Source organism: Hylobates moloch, unplaced genomic scaffold, assembly GCF_009828535.3.
Source record: "Hylobates moloch isolate HMO894 unplaced genomic scaffold, HMol_V3 SCAFFOLD_5, whole genome shotgun sequence".
NCBI lineage: Eukaryota > Metazoa > Chordata > Mammalia > Primates > Hylobatidae > Hylobates > Hylobates moloch.
In genome coordinates this window covers 111,865,403-111,883,540 of record NW_026652280.1, presented here as the reverse complement: position 1 = coordinate 111,883,540, position 18,138 = coordinate 111,865,403, and the positions used below count along the sequence as shown (strand labels likewise).

Genomic DNA, 18,138 nt, shown 5'->3' with positions numbered 1-18,138 from the left:
TGAGACGGAGTCTCGCTCTGTCACCCAGGCTGGAGTGCAGTGGCACAATCTTGGCTCACTGCAACCTCCGCCTCCTGGGTTCACACCATTCTCCTGCCTCAGCCTCCCAAGTAGCTGGGATTACAGGCACCCACCACCATGCCTGGCTAATTTTTTGTATTTTCAGTAGAGATGGTGTTTCACCATGTTGGCCAGAGTAGTCTCTATCTCGTGACCTCGTGATCCACCCGCCTTGGCCTCCCAAAGTGCTGGGATTACAGGCATGAGCCACCGCACCCAGCCCCCAACAATCATTTTTATAGCCAATAATTCCATGATTTTGCTTGGGCAATCCGTTTTAATGGTTAACTTCAGATCACAACAGTAACTGTCAGTTCAACTACACCAAGGTTTCTGAAGACAATGGCTTCTCCACCCAAGCAGGTTGTATATAAATTCCAAATAGAACCTGGTATCACCCTGAAGGAATTCTAACTTCACACTGTTGGAGAAATTTACCAAGTTGGCTTCAGAGTAGACTAACTTAGCACATTTTTTAAAAAGACACATATATTCAGCATCACAATCAGACCATTACATTTAGCAATCAACAGCATGAGTGAAAAAAAAAAAAAGAAAAAAACTGGCCAGGCACGGTGGCTCACGCCTGTAATCCCAGCACTTTGGGAGGCTGAGGCAGGTGGATCACGAGGTCAGGAGATCGAAACCATCCTGACTAACACGGTGAAACCCTGTCTCTACTAAAAATACAAAAAATTAGCCTGGCGTAGTGGCTGGCGCCTGTAGTCCCAGCTACTCAGGAGGCTGAGGCAGGAGAATGGCACGAACCTGGGAGGCGGAGGTTGCAGTGAGCCGAGATCAAGTCACTGCACTCCAGCCTGGGTCACACAGCGAGACTCTGCCTCAAAAAAAAATTAAAAAAAAAAACTACATTGAAACCCTTTGTTGGAATGCTTTACACTTTCCACAGAACAGAAACTAAAATAACCTGTTATACAATTAGTCACAAATACAGTCCTCCTCAAGTTTTTTGCCCATACACGAGTATTTGTCTCAAACATGTCTTCTTTATAGTAGTTAGGCCCTGCCACCACTGTGCTTGGCTGAGTTCACAAATCTGTTGTAACCTGTAGCTTCCCTGTCACTTCCGTAGCTCTCCTCTCCTGCTAAAATTTGTTTCCTGGCAGTAATTAAAATCTCTGCCACTGCCATAGCTGCTGCTGCTACTAGAACCACCATAGCCACCTTGGTTTCATGGTTTGGCAAAGTATTGGCCTCCACCACCATAGGGGCCAGAGTTTCTGCCTCCAAAGTCTCCTGCCTTCGTGGGTCCAAAATTTAAAGACCGATTGTTGTAACTGCCAAAATCATTACAACTTCCACCACTTCCAAAATTGCTTCTGTCGTTACCAAATCCATTATAGCCATCTCCACTGCCACCACCACAACCATTGAAGTTTCCTCCATGACCAAAGTTGTCATTCCAAAAACCACCTCTGTGACCACCACCAAAGTTTCCAGAACCACTTCGACCTCTTTGGCTGAATGAAGCACTAGCCATCTCTTGCTTTGACAGGGCTTTCCTAACTTCACAGTTGTGGCCGTTCACAGTATAGTATTTCTGAATGACAGTCTTATCCACGGAGTCATGGTCGTCAAAAGTTACAAAGGCAAAGCCCCTCTTCTTGCCACTGCCTCAGTCAGTCATTATTTCGATCACTTCCATTTTTCCACACTGTTCAAAATAATCTCTTAGGTGATGTTCTTCATTGTCTTCTTTAATGCCACCAACAAATACGTTTTTCACAGTTAAGTGGGCACCCAGTCTTTGAGAATCTTCTCTTCAGACAGCTCTCTTTGGTTCCACAACTCTTCCGTCGACCTTGTGTGGCCTCGCATTCATGGCTGCATCCACCTCCTCCACAGTGGTATATATGACAAACCCAAAGCCCCTGGAGAGCTTGGTGTTTGAATCTCTCATTAACACTCAGCCCGTGAATTCCCCATTGCTCAAAATGGTTCCTCAGGCTCTTGTTGGTTGTTTGAAAACTCAACCCTCCAATGAAGAGCTTCCTCAGCTATTAGGGCTCTTTAGGAGACTCTGACTTAGACGTGACGGCAGGGGGATGAGAGACTTTAACAGTGCTTCCTCGGCGGCATCCATGGGCAGAAAGGACATGTTTCCATTTTCATTTGCTTCACGAAATTTTTTTATTTCCTTCTGAATATCTTTATTGACCCAATTGTTAGGAGCATGTTGTTTAATTTCCATGTATTTGTACAGTTTCCAAAGTTCCTCTTGTTATTGATTTTCAGTTTTATTCCATTGTGGGCTGAAAAGATACTTGTTATGATTTTGATTTTTAAAAGTTTGTTAAGACTTGTCTTGTGGTCTAATATATGGTCTATCCTGGAGAATGTTCCATGTGCTGATGAGTAGGATGTGCATTCTGCAGCTGTTGGATGACATGTCTTGTAGATGCCTGTGAGTTTCGATTAGTCTCTAGTGCAGATTGTGTATGATGTTTCCTTGCTGGTTTTCTGTCTCGATCTGTGAAATGATGAAAGTGAGATGTTGAAGTCCTCAACTATTAGTACACTGGAGTCTCCCTCTTTAGCTCTAACAATATTGGTTTTATATACCTGGGTACTCCAGTGTTAGGTACATATATATTTACAATTGCTATATCCTCTTGCTTAATTGATCCCTTTATCATTTTATAATGACCTTTTTTGTCCCCTTTTATGTTTTTTGACTTTAAGTCTATTTTGTCTGATATAAGTATAGCTACAGAAGCATATTTTTGGCTTCTGTTTGTGTGGAATATTTTTGTCTATTCCTTTTCTTTCAATCTATGTGTGTCTTTACATGTGAAGTAAGTTTTTTAGGCAGAATATAATTGTGTCCTTTTTTTTTTTGATCTATGCAGCCAGTCTATAGCTTTTAATTGAGGAATTTAAGCTGTTTACATTGAAGGTTGTTTTTGGTAGGTGACAGCATGTTATTGTCATCTCATTCATTGTTTTCTGATTGTTTTGTATTTTTTGTTTTATTGTTCACTTCTACAATTTGGTCTGTTTTGTAATAATAACAGTTGACTCCTTTTTTCTCATTTGTGTGTCTGCTTTATCAATGTTTTATTTTTTGTGTGTTTTCATATATATGTGGATGTAGTTCTTTTGCTTCCAGATGTAGGACTTCCTTAAGCTCCTCATCATTTATTTTGTTGAGTTTGTCATTCAGATCATGAATTCTTTCCTTGATTTCTTTGTACCGTTCATTTGGGTTGTCCTATCTCACTGACTTTTTCTAATGTCATTATTTTGAAGTTTTTTCCAGGCATTTCATAGATTTCCTTTTCTTTGGGCTCTGTTACTGGTAATTATAATGTTCCTTTGGAGGTGTCGTGTTTTCTTGCTTTTTCATGTTTTTATGTCCTTACCTTAATATCTACACATCTATTGTAACAGTTGCTTCTTCCAGTTTTATCAGTTGGCTTTTGCAGTGAAATACTTTTTCCTGTAGATGTCTCTATAGTGTTGGTTGGAAAAGGCATTTTGGCACTCATTCCTGGTGGGTGTAGTAGTGTAGCCTTTGTATGATTTCTTCAGCTGTAATCAGCTCATCAGTGGCATCTATGAGTTCCTCAGTGGCTTAGGCTGCTGTTGTTAGTGGAGGCTGTGGTGACACTTTGCTGATGATGCAAATGCCAGATGGGCCAGTCCTCGGGCAACAGTGGTGATGGTGGTGGTGGTGTGCTGAGCATGCCAGACCTCAGGTGCCAAGGTAGTATATGTGGGCACCAGCAGTGACAAGTTCAGGAGGGCAGAACCTTGGGCCCCCAGATGTTGTGTGTGGTGCTGGCAGTGGCAGGTCCTGAAGGGCAGGTCCTCTGGTCCCCAGACAGCATGTGTGATGTTGGTGGTGGCAGTGGCAGTGGCAGGCCAACCCTCAGAGCACCAAGCAGTGCACACAGGCACCAGCAGTGGTGGTGGCAGGCTGGGTGTGCTGGATCACAGTCTCCTGGGTGTACATGTGGGCAGGGGCTGGTGGCAGCAATGTTAGTGTAGACAGGCAAGTCCCCCTGCTTTTAGGAGGTGCCTATAGGCACAAGCAGCATGTGGGGTGGTCCTGTCCTTATACTGCTAGATAGCACTCACATACACTGGTGGCAGCACACGGGGTGGGCCTATACCCAAACCCCTGCACAGTGGGTGCAGGCCCACTCACTGTCTTTTTCATGAGCACTCAGTAGAGTCCACAGATAGGAGTCTGTGAATGAGTATTAACTCCCTTTTGGTGCCCTCACTATTCTAGACTGGCACACTAACCCACACTTAGCCTTTGGAAGCTCCTTTAAAATGTGACTGATTTCTTCTTTCCCACTTGTATTGTGGCCTACAGCTATTTCTCATATAGTTTTCTATAGGTGAGAGAGTTTGTGTCTTTTATCTCTCCTTAGAAGGGTTTATCTCTCTTTCAAACTCAGATAACTCTATTTTCCTCAGCTTTCTGATTGGTTCAATAAAGTTAAGATTTTGCTTTTTTCTGGACTTTTCTCATTGTTGTGATGAGAACAATAGTCTTTGCAGCTTTTTACATACAAAGCAGAAGTGAAAATTCATGCCTAATTTTTAAAATTTTTTATGATGATGATGACATCGAACTATTAGTAAGTGTATCTCAAGGTAAAAAATGTTCTTAGGTTGAGTTTCCTAATTAATTAATATTCTAAATCAGTTAAAATTTTGGACAAGTTCTTGTTAGATCTGTTTAGATAAACATTGTTTTTTATTGAAATATGGCTGAAATGTTCATTATTAAGAGTGGAGAGAATGTCAGCTGACACTTTCTTGTTTGCTTGTGCTTGCATTATTAGTATTACCTTTAAGTGATGGTGTCTTTAAATGAATTTTTTTTTAGGCCACTAGTCTCTTTGTGAGGGCTAATTTTCTTAAAGCTAGATAATAGCAAACCTCTTAACCAAGCACACTCAAACTGCAATACTTCACATTACACTGAAAGTGATTAAATGGCAGAGGTTTGTACCGTCAACCCCTATGAGTTTGAGAACTCCCACTCTCCCTCGAAGATCCTTTTGTATCATACATGATATATGACTATATGACATAGATACCAACTGAGGGAATAAGGATCAATCCATGTATTAAATATTTATAAAGCTTAATTTCTTTCCTTAGATAAAAAGTTTGCTAGAATATTAAAAACATTAGACTATTAGAAACAAAAATTAGAAATATTAGGAATTCTAATATTTTCTCACTTTAATAGATCTTCTTAGGTACTTCCTGGCTTGCATATCCCCGACTTAAGCATTGCTGCACTCATGTATATGTTTCTATAGAGTAGAACTTCTGTCTCAATCGCTGTTTGTTCCTCCCAATGCCTTGTATAGGCCTGATACTTTATACGATGCCAATGCATACTTACTTGATGCATAAATGAACACAAAGTCCCTGACATCAGGAAGCCTTGTCATTCACCAAATGGATCGGGTCAATTATGACGAACGTGTGAAAAAAATAGAAACCTATCTAAAATAATATATTACAACTAAATTGTACCATACTGATGACATCCATTTGATTTTTAAAAAGGCAGTTAAATACAAATTGATGTCTTGGAGAAAAGTACATACAAAAAGTCCACTTGGGCTGAGCCTTAACACTGGGGAGCATTGCAGTAGTCAGAGATAAAAATGTCCTTTTCCATCAAAGAGAACAACACAAGCAAAGTAGAGCATAAGCAGGGTCTGGAGAGTTCAGATCATAAGGAGTGGGAGCAGCCATCCCCACAATTTGAGCACACCAGCAGCATGGGAGTTGGGAGGGCTGAGGAATTTATTAAGGCAGAGACACACTCGCTGGCCCTAACTGTGATTGTCACTTCTGGTCTTCAGTGCCTTCTAGCTGGTTCAACAGAAGCCAATGCACTGGGGCAGCCACAGAACCACAGAAGCCTAAGCAGAAATGGATATCACCATGGCCTCTTCTCCCTCCATATCACTCCCTGCTGCTTAGCTTGCTTAGCTTGTCCTTGCTTAGCTTGCTTACCTTAAAAAACAAATATTTGCTTAGTGATTAAAATGAGGCAAGTACTATACAAGGCATCAAAGTTAATGAAGAATAAGATGTAATTCTTGCCTTTAAGGAACTTAGTCTTATGAGAGAGACATTGACATAAAGTGAATATTTAAAATGTCATGCACTAAGTACCAACATAGAGTTTACACAACACATTACAGGAGATCAGAGGGGGGATAGGTAATCCAGTTCTGGGGGAAAGGGAGGTGGGATGAAGAGAAATTGTGCAATGGAGATAATTTCTTAGAGAAAGGAACAAGAAAGCTGAGTCTTCAGGGTTGAGTAAGAGTTATTTAGGTAATGAGGGAATAAGAGAGCTACTTGAAGCAGAAGAAAAATAAATGCTACTAGATTAAGAAGTATTAATAAAAGGCAGGTAGTAGAGAAAAATTAGTCTAGAGAGTTAAGCAGGAACCTGTGCATTGAAGTATCTTTTAACAACATGTTAAAACAACTGTAGTGATTTAGCTGAGAGATGACAGTGACTTGAGTTAGGGTAGAGAACAGGAGACAGATACAAAAACATAGCAATGGTGACAGCAGCACATGACTACTTGGATATGAAACCACATGAATCTGAAATTTCTACCTTGAAACAAGTTGGAAATAATCAAAAGAAGAAAGGATTTACAGGTAGATAATGTGTTTGGTTTTGAAGATAATAAGTTTAAGGGACCAGTGGGACACCCAGGCGAAAGTTTCCATCAGGCAGTCGGACCACAAAGCCTGAATATTAGGTGAGTAGGCTGGGCTGGAAATAATCCTCAATACATGTGTAATAGCTGAAACCATGAGATGTGGATGAGATCATCCCCAGAACCCTATGCACGGTTAGAAGCAGTAGGGCAAGTACAACTGGATAAATGAGCCATATTCCAGTGAGTGACCCAGGAATCCTGCCAAGACCCAAGGACATATCCCTGAAGGACCCACAACATTTAATATAGGCTCAGAGGACAAAAGTCCACAAAAAATCAGCAAAGGAAGTTTCGAGAAAAATAAAGAACATGAGAGGGTGGGATCACAGAAGCCAAGATGGTGAAACATTGTAAGAAGGACTGAGTAGGCCAGGCATGGTGGCTTGCACCTGTAATCCTACTCAGGAGGCCAAGGTGGGAGGATCTTTTGAGCCCAGGAGTTCAAGGCTTCAGTGAGCCAAGATTGCACCACTGCACTCCAGCTTGGGTGACAGAGGGAGACTGCGCCTCTGAAAAAAACCAAAAAACAAAAAGGAGGAGAGAGTGATCCTGGTGTCAAGTGTAGCAGAGACTTTCAGAAAGAGAAGGATGTTCCTTGAGTTTAGCAATGTCAAGATGACCAGCAATCTCAGTGGTGGAAGCAGGATCTGGACTCTCTCAGGTCCGGGCTGAGGAAAGGAAGAAGGATCCCAACAACTCTCAGGCATCGTATCTGCTCTGAGACTCAGGAGAAGGTTTGGCAGGAGAGTGGGAAGGAGAGGCAGGGCTGTGTCCAGAGAGCGGGGCTGCTCCAGTGAGCTCTCCCTGCCCCATGGGAAGGGCGACCAGAGAGAACTGTGGTGACACTGAGGACATCAGGGAGCAGTCAGGCTGGGAGCTGGACTGGCCGTCCACATGGAAACTGAAGTCACTAGAAAATGAGCAGGGAGACTGGGAGGCTGGTCAGTTTTCAATGTGTTTGGGGAAGGAGAGGAAGTCAGTAAGTGATGGAGATGAGAGGGATGGAAGATGACAGAGCACTGTGACACCCACCTGAGAGAAGCCAGGATATTTACCTGAGAGTAGAAGAAAGTAGTCTGGAGCAGCCTTGGGAAATGAGGACAGGTAAAGGTTTGGGGATGTGGAGAATAAGCAGTCTCCCTGAGGGAGGGCCCCAGGGGAAGACCTCAGTATCCTCAAGGAAGAGACAGATTTTCCTTAAGGCCACGAAAACTGGGACATGAACTTGCATATGCCTACCACGAGCAAGAGTTTCTCAGGACACTTACTCAGTGAAAAGGTCTGAGAAGAGGGGCAGTGGAGGTCAAATCTAAGAAGAGAAAGCACAGAGCACTTTGGGAAGAGTGTGGGAGAGGCTGCAACAGGAAGACGGCTAGGAGCTGAAGCTGGGGGCAGGATGCTGGGGTCAGTGGTCCAAGGGGCTCGGCTGGACAAGGAGCTGCTTTTGTGAGTGAGGAAGTGATCCGAGGTCCCTAAGGTGGGACCAGAGGCCTCACCAAGCCAGGGAGTGGGAGTCTATGGCTGGGGAAGCTCCACATGTCTGGAGCATAGTCTTCAGCTGCAGCCCCAGGGTCATAGGAACTGAGGCTATTGAAAGAGAAGAGGCAGATGACTGCATGTTGCTATCCTAGCCCCCAAGCCTTCTCAGCCTCCACGGTGCCACACTGATTTTTCTTTTTACCTGTTCCCCAACCCTCGGCATATCCCCAGCCTGGGGACATGGCACTTTGTAACACTGGCACTATCAAGGGAAAAAAGAGTGTCTATGTAAGCCCATTTTCCAGATGATAGAAACTCAGTCTTTTGAGAATAAATTTCATATTTTAAAATGTTTTGATAGAAATTGGCCAAGTTGGTCAGGCACAGTGTCTTACGCCTGTAATCCCAGCACTTTGGGAGGCTGAGATGGGGGGATCAATTTGAGGTGAGGAGTTCGAGACCAGCCTGGCCAACATGGTGAAACTCTGTCTCTACTAAAATAACAAAATTAGCCGGGTGTGGTGGTACATGCCTGTAGTCCCAACTACTTGGGAGGCTTAGGTGGGAGGATTGCTTGAACTTGAGAGGCAGAGGTTAAAGTGAGCCAAGATCATGCCACTGCACTCCAGGCTGGGTAACAGAGTGAGACTCTGTCTCAAAAAAGAGAGAAAGAGAAAGAAAAAGAAAGGAAGGAAGGAAGGAGAGAGAGAGAAAGAAAAGAAAGAAGGAAGGAAGGAAAAAGAAAGAAAGAAAGAAAGAGAAAAAGAAAGAAAGAAAGAAAGAAAGAAAGAAAGAAAGAAAGAAAGAAAGAAAGAAAGAGAAAGAAAAGAAAGGAAGGAAGGAAAATTTTTTAAAATCGCCAATTCTGACAAAAAATTTTTTAATGGGCATTGTTTGTGAAAGGACAATTTTAAATAAGTTGGTTTTTTTTTTTTTTGGTAATGATTAAGGGGCCTCGTGTCTGTTTTGAAAAGTGGTAGCACATAAATAAGTGAATGATGGTGACTATGGTCATCATTATTGACATCAATTACATGTCCTGTTATAATATGTTGATGCTCAGGGTCTTTTGAGACAGACTAGTAGCAGCCTCTACGCTGTGGTTACTAAGCAGTCCCTAAAAACTGGCTCTTGGACCACTTTGTTGTTGTCATCATTGTTCTGTTGCTTCCTTGACCGCACTCATTAATTCCCTGCTTCTTCTAATGGTTGCCTCATTCTTCACAGCATTGTTTAGGTAAAGTTCTGAAGGCAACTCTGCCTCTCTAATGGGATCACCCACTTAGACTTTGTGACTGCTGTTTGCTGTTCAGAGAACTTTGTGCTTTCTTCCAGAATTGGAAGCTTGGCCCATGTTGCCGGATTTTATTTATTTACTTAAAAAAAAATTGACTACTTACCTGCCAGATTCTGAGTGAAGAACTGGGGGCATAGAGGAAAACACAATCTTGGCCATCATGAAGCTTATAGTTTAGAGGCAGAAACAGAAACAGACAATAAACCAACAAACAAAAATTATAAGTTGAGAAAAAATAAATGAAAGAAGCAAACAGAATGACAAAATAGAGAATATCAGTCTTTCTTTGGGTGGTGTGTGGTGGAAGGAGGGGTTAATTTAGACTGAGTGGCCATAGAAGGCCTCTTTCAGAAGTTATATTTAGGATAAGCCCTGAAGGATGAAGGGAGCCTGCCAGGCAGAGTTGGAGCAAGAGTGACCCCAGAGAGAAGATTGTAAATGCATGGCCCGGAGGAAGGAAGGACCTTAGGGCCTATGAGGGACTGAAAGGAAACCAGCCTGGCTAGAACATGGTGTGTGAGAAGAAAAGAGATACTGTAAGTAAGTGACAGGAAGACAGGCCAGGCGATGCTGGGTGGTGGACGCCATGGCATGGACTATTCAGAGTTTGGATTTAATTCTTTTAGTTGGAAGTCACTGAAGGTATGTGAGCTTGAAAGTGACATGATTTGGTTTTGTTTACAAGATCATTTCAACTACTATGTAGGGAATAGATTGGAAAAAGGGAAGTGGAGGTAAAGAGGTCAGATAATGGGTGTTGCAATACTCCAAGTGAGAGATGATGGTGGACTATGGAAGTGTTATGCATCAACAAGCAGGCATCACTCATGTCTCTTTTTAACTTCTTTTTAATTGTTTAACTTTTTATTGTGAATCAATTTCAGACTTACCAAAAATATAAAAATAGCACAAAGAATTTCTTTATACCCTTTACACAGCAGCCCCATATATTAACATCTTCCACAACCACAATTATGAAACCCAGGAATTTAACATTGATACAGTAGTATTAACTGAGCTACCGTGCTTATTCATAAACTGCCAATTTTCTTTTTTGTTGTATAGGATCTGATCCAGGATTACACACTGTCATGTCATCTTAGCTCTCTAATCCACAATGGTTCTTCACTTTCTTTGTTTTTCAGTCTTGACAATTGGAAGAATACTGACCAGCTGTTTTGTTCACCACCCCGCAATTTGTGTTCGTCTGCTGTTCCCAATGATTATATTCAAGTTACACAAGAATGATACTAGGCTCTTTTTACTGCATCATATCAGGAGGCCCATGATGACTACTTGTCATATCACTGATGATGTTAACTTAGTCACTTGGTTAAAATGGTACCTGCCGGTTTTCTCCATTGTAAAGTTATTTATATTTTCTTTTGTAATTATTAAGTGTCTTACGGGGAGATACTCTGAGACTATGCAAATATCCTGTTTCTCCTCAAGCCTTTTCCTTCCAATTTGTGTATACATTGATGATTCTTGCCTACAGCAATTATTACCATAGTGTATATGTTGTGGGGGTAGGGGTTGATTTAGATTGAGTGGTCACAGTAGGGGTTAATTTAGACTGAGTGCCAAATGTATAAAGAATCATGAAATATATTTCCAAAATGTCTAGTGGAGATTTTCTGTTTTATAACTTGGCCTAGTTGTAATTACAACATTACTAGTTGGAATTCTATGGTAAGAAAGTGTTTTCTCCTTATTTATTTATTCAAGTATGTATTTATATAAGTACAGATTCATGGATATTTGTTTTATTCTATGAGTTATATCCATTCTATCATTATTGGTTTTGTTGCTTAGATTTTCCAGATTTGGCCATTGGAGACCACCTCAAGTTGGTTCTTATGTCTTTTCAACATGTTCTTATGATTTTTTGAGCATTATCTTACCTTCTTCAACCTTAAGTGTTCCAGGCTTATCTTGTACTTTCCCAGCCCCAGCCGTGAAAGCAGTCATTTCTCCAAGGATCCCTGGTTGTGTTCTTGGAGAATGAATTTCAGAAACCAAGATCTGGGCTCTGGGTATGTTCACTGTTTCTTGGTTTTCTTGGTGGACAGAATTTAAAAATATAAGTATGAATATACACACATAATAATCATCTCTCTCTCTCTCTGTATTAAAAACTGGTTCATTCCAACCTTCTTTCTTTCCTTATTTGTAATTCCTTTCTCTGACAGCAAGAAACCTGACTCACATTAGTCACTATAAACTTGTTAATTTGCTGAGTCCTAGAATACACATAAATATTGTCACACCCTTGTGGAAAAAAAAAAAAACAAAACTTACTAATTAGACTACAGTATCTGTGTAGAGTTGTTTTTTTTTTCTTTAGCCTGATAGTATTTGTGATGGTCAGTTTTACGTGGCAACTTGGCTAAGTTACAGTCCTCATTTATTCGAGAAATCAAACCTGTAAAGGGATTTTGTAGATGGATTTAAAGTCTATAATCAGTTGATTTTAAGTAAGGGAGATTATCCCAGATAATCTGGGTAGACCTGATTCAATCAATCAAAAGGCCTTAAGAGTGAAACTGAGGCTTCCCTAAAGAAGAAGAAATTCTGCCTGTGAATAGCAGCTTCAGCTCACACCCTAGAGTTCCAGCCTGCTCTCTGATAGCCTGCCCTGTGAATTTCTAACTTGCCTAGACAGCCCCTACAACATTGCAGCCCATTCCTTACAGCAAATCCCTTAGTATACATGTCCTTTTGACCTGCTTCTCTGGGTGAATCCTGACTGATGTATTAGCCAAACAAAATAATGTTTTCTGCTTTCCAAAATCACTTAGTTTTCACCCAGTCCCTTCAGTGTAAATATATTACTCATTTGTAATTCAGTTAGGTTCATTTGTTAGTGTTTGGGTTCCGTTTTGGCTTCCCCTATATCGTGGCTGATTTTAATTATTTATCTAATTTTTGAGTATATTAGAAACATGGGTTTAAAGATCTGAACTAGACAAAAATGTATACCCAGAAAAGTCACTCATCCTTCATCCCTTCTGCTTCATTCCCATTCCCTTATTCTATCTACTCTATTTCCATCCACTTTCTGTAAGTAATCAGTCCCAATAGTTTCTGGTATACACTTTCTCTATTTCTTTCATTTGACACAAATGAGCAGATATATGTATATTTCTTATGTTCCCTTCTTACATAAAAGAGCATAATATAGATACCTTTTTCTTAACAGTATATCCTGGAAATCACTCTACTCCAGCTCATAAGCCCCTCTTCATTCTTTTCTATAGTCTCATAGTACTCCATTATGTGGATGTCCCATAGTTTACTCAATCAGACTCCAGTGAAGGGGTATTTAGGTTGTTTCCAGTATCTTGCAATTATAAGCAATAACTTAAGCCATGTCAAGTTAAAAAAATAAAATGGTGCTCTCATTTCATAGTTTTCTGAGTTGGTTTATAAATCTTGATGTCCAGAGAGGGAAAATGTTGAAAGGCATAGAAGACATTGGGGAATGGGCAGCAGTGTGCAATTCAAACTTAGCGATGGAAAAGCCACGCTTTGGGGAAAATTGCCCTGCATTACAGTGGGTACAGCAATGAAAGGAAAGGCAGATGAACTGGAATATATTCTTTTAGTCAGTGGTCCATCAGGAGAATATGTACTCCAAGGGAAGTACAAGTTAATCCTTTAGGGTACAGAAAGAAAATATTCAGGCCAGGCGCAGTGGCTCACGCCTGTAATCCCAGCACTTTGGAGGCCCAGGTGGGGAGTTTGAGACCAGCCTGGCCAACCTGGTGAAACCTTGTCTCTACTAAAAATACAAGAATTAGCCATGCATGGTGACATGTGCCTGTAATCCTAGCTACTTGGGACCTTGAGGCAGGAGAATCGCTTGAACCTGGCAGGCAGAGGTTGCAGTGAGCCAAGATCGCACAATTACACTCCAGCCTGGGTGACAAGAGTGAAACTCTGTCTCAAAAAAAAGAAAATATTCAAACTTTATTTTATATTTAAGTTTTAGCTAAAAATGAGATGTGTTACTGTTATTTAATACACAGACTGACAGTGATGACCTCACCGTACCAGTGTCTGTTGGTCACAAGCCACATGTATACTCTGCAGCAAGGATGGGCTGGCAGTGAAAACCTCATGTGGCATTTTGCTTTCAGCAGATTGCAATGTACCATAGTCTAAGTGCTATAGGATGTCACTGGTATGGCTGGATTTATTAAAGCAAGACTTAAAACATGGAAGAATCTTTACAATGCGTTTTTAATGACATAAGGAGTGACTATGAACATCTTTTGTATCTCAGAGAAATTTACTGATGAACGCATAAAAAATTACTTTAAAGAGCTGTTAACTTAGAGATGGAATTTCACATTCTTCTGTTACAAAAAAGGAAGTGCTCCGAAGTTACCAACCTTTCTCTAATAACATATGACATTAAGTTGTTCATAATCAAGCATCTATGTTATATTTTCAAAAAACCCCACAACCTGCTTCTTCAAAGTAACAAAGAATGAGAAGGTAACAATATTTCAAAAGAAATTAATGCTTTGAGAAATCATTTAGAAGGACAGAAACACGATTTGGTCATCAGAAAAAAAAATGTGTCTCATCTATTTTTAAAAATACCCTTATATCTGTGCCCTTAAAATAATTTAGAAATAATTTTTTAGTCTCTTAAAATTTTTCCAAAACAAAGGCTTTTAATGAGTTTTAAACCCAGATGTTTTAAAGTTAAAAGTCAGTGTTTTCTGATTCGTTTGCAAGGAAAAGTGGTCAGAGCTGGGGAAAATAGAACTTTATTGGCGAAATTTCAGTGAAAACCGGCACATGCAGGCAAGGATACACCTTTTCCATTTGGATTAGACATATTGCAAGATATCTTCTCATTTATAGCACTCTTTAAAACCAAGAATCTGGATAGACTAAGCTGGGAACCAGAACTTTGGATTGTAAAATCACAAGGTATTAAGCCAAGATTTAAAAAATTTAACTAGGCATATTCAATCACATTACTCTGTCATTTGTTAACATTAATTTTAGTAAGATTAAAAAGGGATTTTAAGGATGGGAGCAGTGTCTGAAGACTCTAATCCCAGCACTTGGGAGACCAAGGCGGGTGGATCACTTGAGGTCGGGGGTTCAAGACCAGCCTGGCTAACGCAGTGAAACCCCATCTCTACTAAAAATACAAAAAGTAGCCAGGTGTGGTGGTGGCATGCACCTGTAGTCCCAGTTAGTTGGGAAGCTAAGGCAGGAGAATTGCTTGAACTCGGGAGGCAGAGGTTGTAGTGAGCTGAGATCGTGCCACTACACTCCGCCTGGGTGACAAAGTGAGATTGTCTCAAAAATAAAAATAAATAAAAAGATATTTTAAACAATTATTAAACAAAATGAATATTATTTTAAAACATGATTTATTTACTATTTACATATTCCCTTTTCAGGAATATGGATGCCTTATAATACATATAACGTATCAGTATATTACTACTTATGTGTAAATTATAAATAAATAAGCATAGGCTGAGGGAGTGTGTTCAATTTTTAACTGATTGTGGTATGTGACCAAGATGTCTGAAAAACACCTTCTAAAGATTATATTTTGCAAATGACCTTTTCACCATTAATACCTGGCTAGCAGACTTTTAAAAATTATTTCCTTTCATTTCCTGATTTTCAGAGTAATAGGTTTGTGTTCTATCTGCCTCTAAAGGTGACCAATGAGATTTTATCTGCTTTCTCCCTCTTTCTATGTGCATGTATCCATACAAACATACACATGTATACACATATGCATGTAATCTTTTTTAACCATTGAGAATGTGTAGCAGATTGTTTTCCTTTATTCCTAAATATTTCCGTGTATATTTCCTAAGAACAAGGACATAGCCATAGTACAGTTATCAAATCAGAGGAGTTAATGTTGATTTTGACAGCAGAATTTAAAGATCTTGACTTAATCTGATCGGATAATAAATGTAAAACTGAAGTAAAAAACTAAGAATAAATCCAATATATTTACCTGAATTGTCTCATCTGTGATATAGAAACTAACACCTGCTGGGCTGGGTGCGATGGCTCATGCCTGTAATCCTAGCACTTTGGGAAGGCCAAGGTGGGTGGATCATGAAGTCAAGAGTTTGAGACCAGCCTGGCCAACATGGTGAAACCCCGTCTCTACTAAGAATACGAAAGTTAGCTGGGCGTAGTGGTGCATGCCCGTAATCCCAGCCACTAGGGAGGCTGAGGCAGGAGAATTGCTTGAGCCCAGGAGGCGGAGGTTGCAGTGAGCAGAGATCACGCCACTGCACTCCAGCCTGGGCAACAGAGCAGAGACTCTGTCTCAAAAAAAAAAAAAAAAAAAAAGAAAGAAACTAACACCTGCTTTACATACTCAACAAAAGTGCTATGAACATTAAGGAAATGCTGAAAGTACTTTGGAAAACAAAAATGTTGCATAAATTAAATATTGTCATAATCATTTTCTATCAATTTTACTGTTGATGTGTAAGAAGGTGATTGCTCTTAAATATAATTATTTTAAGCACTGTTTTAAAGTGTTAGGCTACTTTAATTTTAAAAACATACATATATGTGTGTGTGCATATATATGTATATATATGTATCTCCACTAATTAAATTTACTACTACACCAAGAATAAAAGTCTTAACATAGGCATAATATAATCTACAATTATGACTAGGAGCCCAGCAACAAAATACCATGCAAGGCATGGTAGAAAGACAAGGATGAAGCATTGCCATTGTGAGTGTGTGGACAGACAGCTGTTCCTGCCTTACCGTGTTAACCAAAAGAGACTGTACCTGGTTCACAGCTAGTGCAATTTACTGTTAATTACCAATACCTTGCAGATTAGCAGAAGTTAGGTAAGACGGGGTGGAAAACAGCCATGTCAACTTAATGGCACTCTTAACAAGAGTCCCCAAGAGACCAGAAACTCAGAAGCAAACAGGAGTGGAAATGGAGAGTAACTACAGAAGGTTGTTTTGAACTTGAGTCTCAGGTGGTAGGAGCATCAGGGAAGCATTCTGGAGTGTGTTCACTTGGTCTCTCTTTCTCTCAGATGTGCCATAAATGCCACTGGTCTCCCTGGAGAAGACAAAGGGCTTGAGGAAAAACTTATTGCTGCCTTTAGCAGAGAGGACAAAAAGATTCCAGGAAAAATAACCTAGAATGTAGCAAAAGTCGGGGGAAGATTTTACGAAGGCAGGGTAACCTCTTGTACAGCTTAGAATCAAAAGTAAAGGAAGAAGCTTTTCAGCCTTGAAGCTGGCTCCCCCAGCCCTGATGACCCTCCCGCTTAGGATGAATCCAGATCTTCTGAGGAAAAAACAGCATCACTGCCCTCAAGAATAATCAAGAGAATATCCAGGTATTGACAGGTGTAAGAAATCCTGACCTGGACAGCAGGGAGAGCAATGACTGGAAAATGGTTTCCTCCTTACTGAATTGGATGAAGGAACCCACCCAGATCTCCCAAGGCAAATCAGGGTTTCTCATTTCTGCTTCCACTTGAGGTTTGTAATTTTGGAACAGATGAGAGGAGAGAAGAAATGAGCAGCTGGCTACATAGATGGTATCCAAAAACGGGATTTGGTTTTCTAAACAGGGCTGATGATATTAGAATGATAGGCTCCTGGCAAGAAGAAGGCGTCTCTCAAAAACCAGGATAAACATGTTTGGCAAGAAGCTGTATGATCTGACAAAGAGGACTTCAAAATGAAATTTCGGGCAAGGAGCAGAGAAATGTGCTTATATAATGCTCTGAAGATATTGCCATTCACATTCAGGTCTGCTCTCTGCCCTTCTCCCCCTGCTCCATGCCTGGGAAGTTCACAGTACAGACTGTGTCATGGGGCTCCCATCCCTTTTCTTTGGCTTGTACCAGTGAGAGCCACCGTGGAGAAACTCTGAGTTCAAGTAACCACACCTTCCTCTTTCCCCTTCAGACCAAGGAGTCATAACAACTCCATGTGGTTGCCACTAAAACTGCTACATTATCCAGCCTCAGTTTGCCCTAATCATCTCTACACTTTGTAAGTAAGATCTTTAAAAACTGCTTCTCAAATTGCCCTTAAGTATACCAGCTGTTTCTTCCATGACTCTAACATATAGTTATCTATATGGAGGATGGTGAGTGCAAGGGAAAAGAAGGAAGTGTATGGGAGGAAGTTTCTGGTGATTTTCTATAACAATGTGAAAAGGAAACAAGACAGGAGTTGTGCCAGTTGTTGGCAGGAGCACTGATATCTGTGGCTACAGAAGACTGCACAGCCATGAATGTATCTGGATGATGAAATGAAGCAGAACTTTTAATTCAGCTGTTAAATACAACCCAAGCAGTAAAGCTTGTCACTGAAGGGCAGGAGGTCAAAAGAAACTGATGAATCGTAGGGTTTTGGAATAGCACCGGCTGTCAGAAAGGTGCACACCTATCTTAGTATCCATTTGACTGAGGATGGACTTAGCTAATGAATGAGGAGGGAGAAGGGAGGCATGAAAGTATGGGACTATCTATACTAGTGCTTCTCAACTAGGGGCAGTTGTACCCC

General features: G+C 40.6%; 1 pseudogene; it reads right to left on the bottom strand.

Annotated features, from left to right (window-relative positions):
- Window positions 1-1,141: 1,141 nt before the first annotated feature.
- Window positions 1,142-18,138, bottom strand: part of LOC116467943 (heterogeneous nuclear ribonucleoprotein A1-like) — a 34,255-nt pseudogene continuing 17,258 nt past the window's right edge.